This window comes from Glossina fuscipes, unplaced genomic scaffold (assembly GCF_014805625.2).
Source record: "Glossina fuscipes isolate IAEA_lab_2018 unplaced genomic scaffold, Yale_Gfus_2 2, whole genome shotgun sequence".
Lineage (NCBI taxonomy): Eukaryota > Metazoa > Arthropoda > Insecta > Diptera > Glossinidae > Glossina > Glossina fuscipes.
The window spans coordinates 18,374,713-18,389,604 of record NW_023998416.1 but is presented as its reverse complement, the minus strand read 5'-3'; the positions used below and the strand labels follow the sequence as shown (position 1 = coordinate 18,389,604).

At 33.8% G+C, this 14,892-nt stretch overlaps 1 non-coding gene across 1 annotated transcript; it reads right to left on the bottom strand.

Annotated features, from left to right (window-relative positions):
* Window positions 1-10,396: 10,396 nt before the first annotated feature.
* Trnag-gcc lies at window positions 10,397-10,467 on the bottom strand. The gene has a single exon. It is a non-coding gene; the product is annotated as a tRNA-Gly (tRNA).
* Window positions 10,468-14,892: the final 4,425 nt, after the last annotated feature.

Genomic DNA, 14,892 nt, shown 5'->3' with positions numbered 1-14,892 from the left:
ATTTGTTTGTCACACAAACATTTCTCTTATGATTTTTCTCTCAGCTTTCATAGGCATTTTAGTTAATGTTTGCTGTACAGAACACATGATGCATGAACATGTGGCTTTTTTTGTAAACACTCTTCACTACGTTGATTGTGATGTTTTAAATTATTTTTTATAGCTTTTATTGTTTTGGTGTTGTCTTAAATAGAAAACTTCTTTTTTTTATTTTTATTTTTTTTTGATAACTGCCGCCAAATGTTGTTTTGTCTGTTGTTGTTGATATTTGCGACAGAAATGCTGCAGCTTAAACTATCTATCCTGTAAATTTCACACAGGAGCACATTAAGTTTTCATTGTGTGAGAAGTAGAGTGCGCTTTAAATTTTTCCAACATGTTCCCGCGTTCTCGATTGATGGGCTTCTTATTACACACTCCCGGGAATTATTATTTTTATTTTTCTCTTCTTACCAAACCAGCCTTTTGAAGTGCTCCTCAATATCTTACCTACATGTACCTTCGTTTTATTTTACATTTTTTCTTATTCCTTATCTCTGGGTTTTTCCTTTCTTTTTATATCCACCACCATAAAATCTAGTTATGTTCATTTCGTCAAAATGTTTGCAACACTCAGAGGACTCTTTATAAACCCTATAAAGTATGTATATTTTTGATCACTATTAAATTTTGAATCCATCTAGATCTGTCCACTCGTTCGCCTGCCTATCGACACTGTTGAAGTTGCATTTTTTATCGTTTTTTTTCGAGTTTGTTTTAAAATTAAAATGGTAGGTATAAAAAATTCGGTTAAAGTCAAACATAATTTTCTTACTTGTTTACCATAGTTGTCGATGTTAAACTAATTTTAGCAATACTTGTTATGCTTATTTAATGTTCAATCTAAAGTAAATTTCGTTGTTTTTATCCTTGTTAACAAGTGTTGCCTCAGAATTGAGGGCACACTTACATACCGTCAGTAACTTTGCTGGTATATGATTGAAGAGCACAAAGAGAGTCAATTTTGTTGTACTTTCTGTTTAATGTCGATCTCAAGAATGTGTGTGTGAACAAGAAAAATACATTTAAGTTAATACAATCAATTTCTTAGAAAGGAGCCCGTATTTAGATTTATATTTCTTACATAACTTTTTTTCCCTCATCGAGTGTTGAGTTTTTACACCAATTGGTGGGTATAAAAATGTGTTAACTTTGGATTCCATGGAAGATAAATACTTTCCCTGGCGAATCCTTAAAAAAAGTACGTGATCTTTTCCCGTAAAATGGTTTTGCTTACCATGAATGCTATTACAGTTGCAAATTTTCCAAAACATGATTCGACGTACGTAAAATAATCCCATTTCAATGATGAATTCTCAGCTGCTGTATTTCGTGGAGCTTTATAAAAGCAATGCTGAAAATCGAATTATTCGGGCAATCATTGTGCTCTACTTGTAATGCGGTAATTGTTAGAAAGAAATTTTTGGCAAAGATAGGGTACGGATGCAACCTAGCTACTACGTGCCTAATTGGTAAGAATTATGCCTTATAATGGAGCGTTCGCTATAGGTACGACCAAATATTGTCGAACCGAACTGAAATTCAAATCCGCGAATATCGATTTGGTTGTCGTCGTTCTTGTCTACTCGGTTGTGCGGCTATTTTTTCTTTAATGATCAATTTCATACACGACAGCCAATCGGCATGGCCGATCCTGTTGATACATTCACATTAGATCAGTAGTGAACAGATCGTATCAAGCACGTCGCACAATAAGTATTCGGATTCGCATCAAAGTTAACGTTTGCTGAAGTCTGCGGCATGAGTTCAATGCTTTGCGGATCGTCGCAGCATGTTTATTCCTTCTCCAGCGTGACTGCTATGCGAAAGAATCAGGGACCGTAAGACATCAACCAAAGGGAACGTTTCTAGCATATCATGCAGACTTCGATGCAGATGCAGATATTATAACCTACGTAGAAGCATGTAAAGAAAATATTCTTATCTCGACTCGAGGTAGCTAATTGTTCAGTACACTATATGGGATGCAATATACTTACTTTCTTCACAATCTTTACAATCTATTATGATGTAATTTTGTGCTACGCTGCTACGCAGCCAGCTTGCATTTGAAATCAAAATTTTCACAAACTGTTTCTGGTAATTGCAGTTCAAAGTCCTCGATTTTATGAAGGAAATCTGGTTTTTAGTCCGTGAATTTTTTGCGGGTCGCCTGCATACACATAATCTTCCGAATTACATAAAGTAGTCCAAAAGCGTTAGTTGGCATTACCTTGCTTGCCGATGAGCATGGTTCATTCCTTAAAACAATTCGCCTGCTGGATTTGGATGACAGCTCCTTCTGCTTACTTGTTGAAATCAAAAGCCGCTTGCTTTCATTTCATCCAAATTGGGTCACAAATAACCAGTTGTAATTACCGATGATCGATGACGTTCACCATTATAATTATAATGGGCTTTTCGCAATCATCTTCGAAGAACTATGACTGTATTGGGAATATAATCCACGTCAAATGGTGAGTTTCTGTGGATTTTGAAATGAGGAGTTTCAGTTCCTAAAATGCAGCAAATGCATTTATTAATGTATTCATAGAGTGGAACATTAGTTTCATTAGAAAAAACGATTTTCGCAGAAACATAAGGAATATCCATAATATGTTTTTTTTTTTTTTTTTTTAAATATACACTACTCACTCAGTTCGGGGAAGATCACAGTGAACTCTACCACAGTTGGAAGTTAAACTTGCGAGCATTGGTTTGCTAGTCGCGATATGATGCAGTGAACGAATGAATCGACCGTTGAAACCTTAGTTTTCAAAAATCAAAAAGTTTTATATTGCCACCGCATAGTATTCTCTTGCATTAAAATGAAATTAACAGGTGGAACAGCCCAAGCTTGTGCAATGGCCTCACTTAAAATTGGTGTAACATTTCACTGTGTTTCCAATATATGGTTTTTTAAAAATTATGGACGGATTCCATTGTATTCATTTTACTAATATTCGATAGTAAGACAAAGTTTCAAGGTCGCGCTATCAAAAGTCAGTAGAATGTGACAGCAAAAATTTCTTATACGTCCATCAAAGTTATAAGGCGCCGAAAGTCTGCGTATATCTTGTGAAAAATTCTTTAAAACATAACATAATCGTATGCATTTACTTCTATCATTCAAGTTTGTGTGTGTTACTGTTTACATTTTTCTGTGCTGATGAAGTTTTAGTGTGATGAATGTACGTCGATCTCTTCATGTTTTCGTTTTCTCTTTTAATGTCACCTTCTAAGGATTGCATTAATTATGTCGCTAGATTTCTAACATTTATGAATACGTCTTCCGGTCTCGTTTCTTTGGGGAAAAGTTATAATCAGTAAAAATAGAAAAATAATTATATTACGTTATATTATACGCATTAAAAGTGAATCTTTTCTCTTCTCACTGGAATACGCAGATGCGAGCGTTCAAATTCTGTTTTCAACCGTTTGTAGCGAGTTCCTTTATGAACACATTGCAATCCAATATCGTTTAGTGAAACTGCTATTAGCCCTTGATTCCGCAATAGTTGTTCTTTATTTTGCAATAAACAATGGCTCGTGAGTATCTCGTATTTATACCCGACGCCAATCGTGGTGTGGATATATTAAATATGTGGAGACATATATAGCATCGAGAAGCGCTTACTAAAGGTGTACCTTTTCTGAACCAATTTTGTCATGATTTTAGCTTTCATGTTCGTATGTCCTTCTTATGTCCATCAATGTATTATCCAAGTCGAAATTTGTAAAGCATTTTGATGAAATTTTTTACGTTAACATCTTTTGCCACACGGACGAACGCTATTTACGATCACTTTTGCGGTCATAGCTTATATAATGCCTTTTCTTCAAAAAGATCAGCGTTTTGAATTCCCTCCCCACATAACCGCTTCTAAGTAAAGTAAGACCATATGTGGCCAAAAGGTATCATTTTTATTATTTTACACTGAATGTGAAGAAACTAAAAGCCTTGGATAAAGTAGCTCCAGTCAACAAACTACTAATATCATTCTTCTTCTTCCTCCTCTTCTTTGTTCTAAATTTAACGGACATTTCAGGAGTCATTTTTGTCTTTTCATTTTCGTACAAAAACCCTCTAAAAGCTTTGAAATGCCCTTAGCAATCGAATTTGAGGCGGAATGTGAAGAGGCTCCCCGAAGGCTTTTAAATGATCTCAGTTAACGATTATTTTGCAATGAGATTTGAAAGTACTGCAACCAGTTAGCGCTCGTAGAGCGATCAAAAATACATTATTATCTGAAGAGAAGAGAAGGGTATTCAATTTTCTTTTCGAGCGGAGCTTTTTTACCATACAAGTTTAAATTTGCTACCGCGTAGAAGGCTATCAACGTTCTCTAATAAAACAAGTGCCGGACCTAAAATCATTGTTTTCATAATATTTATTAAATATGCTGCGACATTCAATTATCCATATACGGTATTTTGCAAACTAATGTTGAAAAACGTTTCATATTACGTAGACGCCTCATTGTTTTACACTCGCACCTTCTAATATATGGAATAATTTATTTCATTAAATGAATCATTTGATTTATAAATTTTATAAATTAATCAAGAATTTCCTTTTTATTTAATGTTTTAGGTTTAAGCGTATAAACTAAGTTGTAATACCTACAATGGTAGCTGAATATCATTAAGCTTATGAATCAAATGAGTCCGTCCAGTTCAAATTACTTTGTTTAAAACTTTTCAAGTATTTTAACGTTGATTATTTCTTCAGAAAAGTTTTATGAAAGTAACGCAACTGTATTGGTAATTACAAAAAATAGCTCAGTTTACTCAAAGGAAATAAGGGTACACGGTACACACAAGATCTAAGTTGACAATACTTTACAAACGAGAACGCTTTAGTCCTTTCGATTTTTCCTTTACTTTATTTTAACTTTAATTTTTAGGTATAGACATGCTTTTGTTCGTTTTGTGAATAGTTTAATAAGTTTATGATGCCATGTATCACTCGTGATATAGGTATTCCTGCGGTAGTCCCAAGAGTCCATCCATACAGTTCTGTCCGCTTGACATCTGCTCAAGTATTTTTGTGTTGAACTTACAGCTGCCAAAGCAGTTATTTTGACAACATTTGGTGCACTGATGTGTTTTGACCCAGGTAAGAAGATGGTGAGAACGGATTAGATAGGACCGTTTCTCGACCACCCCTTACACATAACGCTTAGTGGGCAAAAAGTCGTTAATTGAGCAATAATTGAAATTTCTTAAGTTTCTGAGTCGATATGAAAAATTTTCGATAACAGATCCTCCTCCGCTTTAACATTTTTTTTATAGGATCTTTCCTACCAAAATTCAGCCTTTACATGGAAAAACGCTCTAATTTTTAATATTTTACAGTGATAGTAATTTCATACAAAAATCAACTGTACCAAATTTGGACCATGTTATGTAATTCACCCCATATACGAGTTCCAACGTAAACTGCGGCAGAAAGGGCTCTTCTTTAACATTTACGAGGAAAATTAATCAGTAATAGAAATTTAATATAAATTTTAAAATTGGGTCTATTTTTTGGATCCCACCCAGCGCTCGTTAAAGGTAACCCTTTCTAAGGTAACAAAGTCTAGTTTCTACTACTTTATAATAGAAAGAGGTGAATAACGATAAGGTCTCTGCTAAGAAGATAAATTTTGCTAAATTTCGACCCCGTTAACTTACGTTTTGGGGCCCCATCCATGTAAGGGCTCCCACTGAAAGTATACTTTTAGATGGAAATAAAGTATACAAGTTGATAATGCGATGCAGGGCACTTAATATTCGGCCTTACTCGATTAAAGTAGTAAAGCAATAAAATTAAGCGAAATCCCTGTTCCCTTCCCTTTAAATGTTCCTAAACCGCTAAAGTATTTTTTATATGATATCGCTACGCTTTTCCTACTGTTGAGTTCTTTATGGACGAATCAAGATCTGTTGTTCTTAGGTAAGTTTATATTAGTGTTCTAAATTAAAATATCAGATTATTTTCGTATGCAGATTTGAAGTTATTAACAAAGACATTTTCCGCTTAACAAGCTCTTGAACTTCAATTTCCTATTTTGTTCAATAAGCTTTTGTAAGCTTTCATATAATTGATGTAAAAACACTTTAAGTAACGGAACAATGCAGAATTCCGATTACAACGTCAATTGCAATAAATATTTACATTTAGCTTTGCGATTCTCAATATGTACATGTTTACATAAATATCTAATACTTTTTTGTGGTGATTTCAATCACATACTGCTGCGTATACAGGCAAACACATATGAAAACGCCTAACAATCTCGTATAGATTGTAAAAAGTTATTATAGAATGCGCCATATGGCTGAAGCTTAAGTTAATATTCTAGACCGAAAAGGAAAAAACAAAAAAATGCGACATTGTTTTAGTGGAAACAGGTTTCTGTTACATTTTTGGTTGACGTTCGCATCGAACCTTAGATCGCGGAATCACCCAAAAAATATATGAAATACTCTGCAATTTTCCATATCAGTTTTTCAGTATTGCAGATAATTGCCAATGACGAAGACATGTGGGCGACAAACCGGAAAGGACTAAACCTATTGCACTGTTATCTTTTACAGTACATATGAGATCTACTACCGAGTCTTGAAAAAGGGATGACATTGCTCGATGTTTAACATAAAAATAATGCAATCAATGTCGAATTCCTAGACTATTGAAAGTATCTCTTGAATACAAAATTATTGGAACCAAAATTCTTGTTTTTAAATTTTCGGGTTAAATATCAATTTTTGAGAAAAATTAGCCTATTAAAGCTAAGCGTTGGCTTTGTGAAGAACAACTTATATAAGTGAGATGAAATTCATTTGTGTTAGGTATGACTTCATTAACATGTCTGATTTAAATGTAAGGTATCGTAGACGAACACACGTTTATAACACGAGCTCTGGCAAGGCCTCTAACATAGGAAGAAAAGTAAGTATCCATCGAATATGTTATACATTATATATATTAAAGGAATCGATTTAGCAATGTCCGTCACGGTAAACATAGCCGCAGATATATCCGCTCGTTCAACGCTATTTCACGACGAAGTCAATTATCGCCTTTCATTGAAGATATTCTTTGTTTCAATATAAGCTTTTTATAGAAGATCGAATTGTGAGTCAAATTTTTTCTCGTCTCTTCGATGAAAGTGAGACCGAAATTAGGGTTAACGTCACAATTATCAAAATTGACCCTTCTCGTCATTCTCTTAAGTTTTGGTCTGCAGATTACAAATTTTTCTGCTTAATGTTTCAACTTGAGTCGAAAATATTTTCTTAGTAAAATCCCTGAAAATGTCATTTATATGTGGACTCTGCCGAATGAAGTTATTAATAGGGTTGTCTAAAGTATAAATAGGATCGCGTAATGAAATAAAAAATACAGAGTTTATTCATTCTAAAAAAAAAAAAAAAACAATTGTTTTAGAAAAACATATTCAGTAGCGCACCGATGGAACAAACACGTGATCAGATGAATAGTTGGGGCCACTAAATTCTGACATTTCGAAAAAGTCTTACCCTTCTTACAATGCACGTTACTTTTGTTTCTATAAAAATAAATCTTAAAATATATACCCTATGGACGATAAGATGGTATGATCAATGCATCTTTTCTTTCTTTTGTACTCAAATGTCGTAAAAAAGTAGATGAACGAAGAACTCCGAGAAAAAGTGAATGCGTTTTATGTTTTTGTATTGTTTTTCTGTTGAACACAAGCAACCGCACCTGTTCGTAGCGAACGTGTTAACAACTACTCACCTCAATACTTTGCAGCGCAACTGCAAACCAACGCACAAAAGCACAAAATTTGTTATATCACTTACTTGTTTGTTTGTTTGTTTATTTGCTTTCTGCTTGATTCATACATTCTGTTGCTACGAACTCTGAAAACATTTATCACATTCCGTAGTGATTATAGATTAATATTTATAAAATGTATACTTACACTCATAAGCTCTTATGCAGTTTTATCCAATTAAACGTCATGATTTAAAGCAAATTATTTATGCCTCCACGATCATGTGTGTGAGTTTGGTTAGATTTCGTTTGTTTTTGTTTTTTCTTTTTTTTGTTTATGCCACTAAGCACATGGTTTGCATAAAATGTGTAATGCATGGATAAATTTACAATGGATCAGCAATACAGCAGTAAAAATAACAAATTGTTGCAAAGACACCTCTCAACACTTTGCGCGTTTGTCTAAAAACTTCCTACCGTTCGTTACTGTATTGCATATCCACTAACAATGCGAATATTGAAGGTAACAATGCTGCATATTGGACATGGTTACCAATGACTATTTAAAGCATATAGAGAATGCCTGCTAATTCCCCTTCCATCTCAATTTTTTTCTCTACTCCTCCTTCTACTCAAGTGTTAAGATGTTGATAACATTAAAGCGAAGCACACTAGTCATGTGGTGTTCTAAATTGAGGTGTTAAATGACCATAGCCAAAACAACTCTAAACATGAAGTTATTAACACAGATACCTTTTCTTCTTCTTTTTTTTTATTCGAATCTCGCTATTGAATAATAGATGCATACTAAATTCAGCATTGCTTATGTAATATTTCAACGATTCAATGAAAACGAAGTTGCAGTCACCTCTAGCCTTAGCCTCTGCTCGGTTCTGTCTTCGTTCTCGAATATCAAAAAATTAAATAAAAAGATAAAACTTCTTGACCGAATCCAATTGGTTGTAGTTTTAAGAATTGCCCAGTAATTAAAAGTCGAAACAATCTCTTGAGGAATTGGCACAAACATTTATCAGAACTCATATATTTATTTACTTTGAGGGGTGGGTATTAAGTATTCGATTGAAATTTTTATACAACTTTCGTAAACATTTTTTATGTTATTTTTTTTTGTGCACTGATTACGTGCCTCAGGCTTTTTAGCGGTGCTGTTAGTCAGTATTATATTTAGATTTATAAGGCGGATGTTTCTTTTGGCAACTTAACTGGTTTGGAATGTTGGTCTCCGCTACTATTTCTTTTATAAAATCGACTTAGCCATGCTATGTTGATTGAATTTGCATAAAAGTAATAATAATTTGTATCATATTTACTTGTTTACCATCTTCAAGTTTTCTTGCCTAGTTTCCTATATTTGAATACATTCAGTAAGTATGCTAAAATACTCTGTAAAATGAAAACAGAAAGAATATGAGAAGCTTAACAATTAATATGAGGGACACATTCAACGCAACAACGTTTTCATCTCGATGTAATCACTTTGTAAGTGCTTTGTTGAGGACGTTCCAACGATTAAAGCTGTAACGCTGTCCTTTGAAGAAGGTCCATTTCAGTCTACAAATGCTATCAAAACTCATCTAACGTGCACAGGGGGACCATCTCGCTTTTCTGCTCTCAAAGTTTTTCTTATTTCCTATGCTTTCAATTATTTTTTGAAGCTCTTTCCCCGTTAAAAAGTTCCTTTTTCTGGTTCGGAATTTTTCGTTAATGAATGTGCTGGCCATTCACCATTCGATTGTCTATATATAGTTAATTAATAAAAAAAGTATTTATTATGTGGGTTTGCTGGTTTAAGAGCCATTTATTATGTTCCGTCTCTACACTTTAAATTGTCAAGTGATGAGACGTGCCACGTTATTATTACAATTACTTTTACTATACTTTTATTCACTACCTCAGTGTGTATTTACAGATGTGTACATTAGTGGAGAAGTTTGTCGAAGCAAATCAGTGAGGAAAAAGGTTCTCCATCTTATTCATACTATCCACATACTTTTGGTGAAATTTTACTTTCACAGAGTTTTGTCAAAAAATATTGGACATCGAAAGTGGTTTTTTTTAAATATCTCAGTGTATGGAGAATGGCCGTAAACTTCGCCTGATCAAGTTTATGCTTAATAGCTTTCGTCCTCGGATTAAGATTGTGTACCGAATGTACAGTCTATGAGATGATTGCAAAACGATATGAGCAGATGTCAAACACACAGGCGAATAGGCGGAGAGATATGCTTAAGTCGAAATCATTTTTCGGATCGGCTGCTACGGCACAAGTGGGTACAACTCACGTGTTTGAAGCTATTGCGTAGATTAGCACAAACTTAATATACCTTATAATTCCTATAAGGTATAAAAACCTTGGATGTAATGGATTAGGAAACATTTTGTAAATTTTTGCGTTTTGTTTTCTTCAAGCGTGTGCCTTTTTCGGATTCTTATAAACTCCGCATATGTGTTGTAGGAATTTCCTAAGAGAGGTTTTTTTCTCAACTATTAAAAATGAAGGTAAATAAATGCGATGTGCAAAGCAAGAAGTTTGGAAAAAAAATGTAGATTTCTTTTAGGAAATAAAAAAAAAAAAAAAATAAAGCTTGCATCGGCCGGGAATCGAACCCGGGCCGCCCGCGTGGCAGGCGAGCATTCTACCACTGAACCACCGATGCTCACATATGAAGTTGCTTTATAACACATACAGTACTTTAAAACTTTATAATATATAATAGCACCTTTACTATCAAGCAACAGTTAGAGTAAAATAAAAAAGATTTTTTTCTTTTTATGAAATATTATCTATCCTAAATTCATTTTAACATATGCCGGCCAAACGTCGTCCTCACTTCTTAAAGCTTATTATACAACTGAAGCATTTTAACTATCATTAATTTAATCTAATTAAACAGAAGGCTTCCTTCCTTTTATATACTTTTAAATGTATTAATCTCGTTTGCTTCTGCAGCAACACATAAGTGATGAAGTGAAAAAAGATGTTTTTTGATCGGCTGTATTTTCCTATTTACTAAAGGTTAACAACTGTGAGATGTTAGCGAATTACGAACTGTGCAAATGTCTTTATCGTCATATCACGAGAAAAATTTATACTAACTCCAGTGTTCTCCACATATTGTCCGTACGGTGCATTGAATCGAATGAATGCATTTGACTAAAAGTTTTATGTAATCTTAATATTACCGTCAACTATAACGAATCTGTAGACATATTTCCTATTCTGCATCAACTTTGTTATTTCTTCAAACACCGAATAAAATAATTTGCCTTCGTTTTGCGTTGGCTGACAAAAAAGGAGATAGTGGAAACCAAAGTCCCTTGTTGGACGATTTTATCAGAGCGGCATATTTATTAAAGCTTATTATGCAGCTAAGGATAATTGTTGCGAGATATAATAAGCTATAAAAATAGATATTTTATGGTGTTACGATAAGATACGAGACAACAAATCAACAAAGTTATCGATAAATTGTAAAACTGATAACTTATACATTTGCATCATTATATTAATTTCATTATCTCAGATGTAACACTCACAGATTCCGTGATCAAAACGAAACTGTGTCCAAATTTTTAATTTGTACCATTAATTAGCCTTTTGGAAACAGTAGCGAAGAAAGTGCCTAAAACCTGGAAAGGTAGTCCCGGTGCCGCAAATAGAGGACACAGTGGTAAAACTAGACTAATGCAATTTGCCACCGCCGCGATTATTCATCTATTTTTAAGGGAATCTGAGCTGTAGTTAGCCTATTACCAGTGCGAAAGCTACAAGACACAAACGTTGTACGAAGCGAGATATTAAAATATTCGGCGTAAGCCCCTACCTTTTTTGTTCTGCTAAATTCGGATCTTTGGCGATATGTATGTGTTTCACAATCGAATTGAAATCTTTTATCTTTCTTTCATTCAATTTACACACTCACATATGTACACATGAAGAGAGATACGGTTTATGTTTACGGCAATCACGTATTCGTGCTTGATGTAGTTACTCTTCTTTGTTTTTGCTTTCGTGTAAAAGACTATAAATTTGTATAGTTAGAATGAACCAAGCACAACCATAACAACAAGCTTCACAAGAACAATAACAATAACATAAACAAAAATAATGTTGAAGATGTGAGGTTTTGAATGGCAAAATACATAGAGGAGGTGAAAAGACTAAGGAAAAAAGTGAATACGCGTACATATGCTTTTGTTGTTGTTGTTGCTGCTCTTTTGCTGTTTCTTAATGTTCGGTAAAGAATAATTTAAAAAGAATTTATGTGTTGATATGCTGTTGCTATTTTACCTGTTAACCCCAAATGAAGTGAACGCAACAACCCGAAGGAGAGTGGATGTTGCCAATGACTGCTTATTTTTTTTCTTTTTGTTGCTGCGGTGTCACACTCAATTAGTGCGCGTAAGCAAGCGCAAGGGAAGGCAGTTTAAAAGACTAGACCGACAGACAAACTAAGAGAAGCGCTACAACTTGCGTTCATGCGACGCTTATGTACCAAAGGTGTAATGTGGGCAGCGCAATATTTTTTTTCCAAAAACCTTAACGGGGCTAAAAAAAATAAAAATAAAAAGAATGAAAAATTTATTGGTTTAAAACGGTAAGAAAACATGCGTACACGAACTCAATACATATAAGCTGATAAAAAAAATTCTACGTATATATATATATATCGCGTATACATAGAACTAAAGAAGGCAGAAACGCACATTTGTTGGAGTACTATTGGTTGCCATTCTTGTTGCGTATTCTTTTTGTTTTTTTTGTATTTTTCGAAGAAGAGGGTCTTCTAAATTTATTATTTCGATTGTGACGACCGTCAAAATTTTCTTGCACAACAAACATACTCTTTATAAATCTAAGATTTCGGATTAATTTAACCATATATAGCTTTCCAACCGACATTGCTGTTGATGGGCCTAGCACTGAAACTTCATTCACGTGTTCTTAGTTTGTAGCCTCGTAACGAGCATGTAATTGTCTTCCGTCAGCAAACACGCATCTAAACTTTGATATAAATTTTTCCTGATGATTAATATTCTTTCTAATTGCTGGCCACAAGCTAAATTTCAAAATGTATCCGCCCACATGTCTAATGGCATTTTTTCTCATTCGATCGTGTTCAAGCTTTAAGAAAATGTAGTTTTAAACAACCATATATACACTCAAAAAGTTTAAATGGTGCGAAACGGTGTTGATCGACATACTGAGGCTTCTACATTTAATCAGAAAGGTATGAAATTATTTAGGAGCTCGTTCCAAGGCGAACATAACTCTTTTATTTACACTCTTATTATTATTATACTATTATTTGAATGTTTGGTCAAACACTTGAACGTTTAACTGGTTAGGATTTTTTTTTTTTTTTTGGCCGCCGTTGTGGTCTTTTATATAAATGGCGGTAAAAATCGTTTGATGTATTTATATATATTTTATGCTCTAAGTTTAGCCTTGTGTTGCTGTTCTGTTTACTTTGCGGCTAAGTTGGTGGTGATGGCTTACACTTTTTGTTATGTTTTTAATTTATTTTCTTAAGAGCTTTTCCTCTTCATATCCATATAGTCATGTTTCCATATGTATATATATATATATATATATATATATTTATAACTTTGTACGTATATCTTTGATTAACTTCAGCAGTCGGTTATTTAATATTAAATAACACATCAATTGAAAGCGAGAAGAACATGAACGAGAAAGAGAAAAAACAATGAGTGAAGTAAATTTTCTTGTCGTTAAAAAACACGTTGAACAATTATTTCGTACACCTGCTAAAGATATTTAATCAAGTTTTTCTTTTTCTTTACTGATTAACTAAATCAACTAACCATTCACCACATTACAAATATGTAATTATCGCTCCACCTACAATTATAACTTTTAATTTATTCTTCCAATTAAATTTTTTCCCAAAATGAATTTTATGTGCAACATAGATAACTTTTGTTAGGCGCAAGTTATTATTATTCATCTTTAAAAGTTATGCATTGCTTAGCAGCACACGCATACGAAGCTGGAGTTTTTACTGCTATAATGGCACAACTCTTTATATATATATATATATATATATATATATATATATATATCATTTTGGTATGGAAACAACGGGCCTCAAGAGTTAAACCTTCTGCCTATGCAATGGCTCAATCACAATAGATCTCGAGACGATTAACTTCGACTGCTACGTGCATTTTATTTTCGAAAAATTTAAATGATTTAAAAGACCTGGATTCTCATTGACAAAGGGTTGGTAGGTAGACTTGCATTTTGTAGTGAATTACTTCAAGAGAAATTGATTTTAAATCGATATGAGTCGTACGTTACATAAACCAAAATATAAATAAAAATACTATAATGGGGCAATGTAGACCATTAGACATCCTACATTTCGCCTAGAAGAATTACTCACTCGATTTAATGATAATGTACTAAAATAAATGTGGCTGAATATCCTTACAATTCCCTCCTTTAAGATGTGAGTGGCCGCTGGGCGGCCAATTGTAACCATCAGAACGTGAAATTAAACGGCCTGGAAAAGACTCATGCGATGATTGAATTGTTTCTCGGGCCCATAACAACACTTTCGCGAACTGCGTTGCATTGAATGCCGGCCACACACTGTCTTTATTTAGCAGCATGAAATGATGAAATCTTCCTACATTTTTTAATTAACCTCTTCACAGCTGATGATGCGAAAATTCCGATTTGTAATTGCTAAATAGTAAAACGTGCTCATATTCTTTCGTGTAGCATTCCACTTTTTACAAAGCTTGAACAATTGTCACATTCTCCTTTTCCGTTGGCAACACTTTATCATACAACTAACGTAAAATTCGTATCCTACGTTTGTTTCGGTTCATTGCTTACCTGAATGCTCAAGCTACTGGGAGTGCACAATAGGCAGGCGAAGCAACGGTTCGATATGAATAAATTTTCTGAAAACAAAGCTTACGAGATTCTAATTCCTAAATGGGTAGAGTAACGAAATTATTATGATTTTTTTCTCCGATAACTTTGTACAAATAATATCCACCATCACCTTCGGCCTTATTGCGCAAGCTTTTGTTTGCGGTTCCTTTAA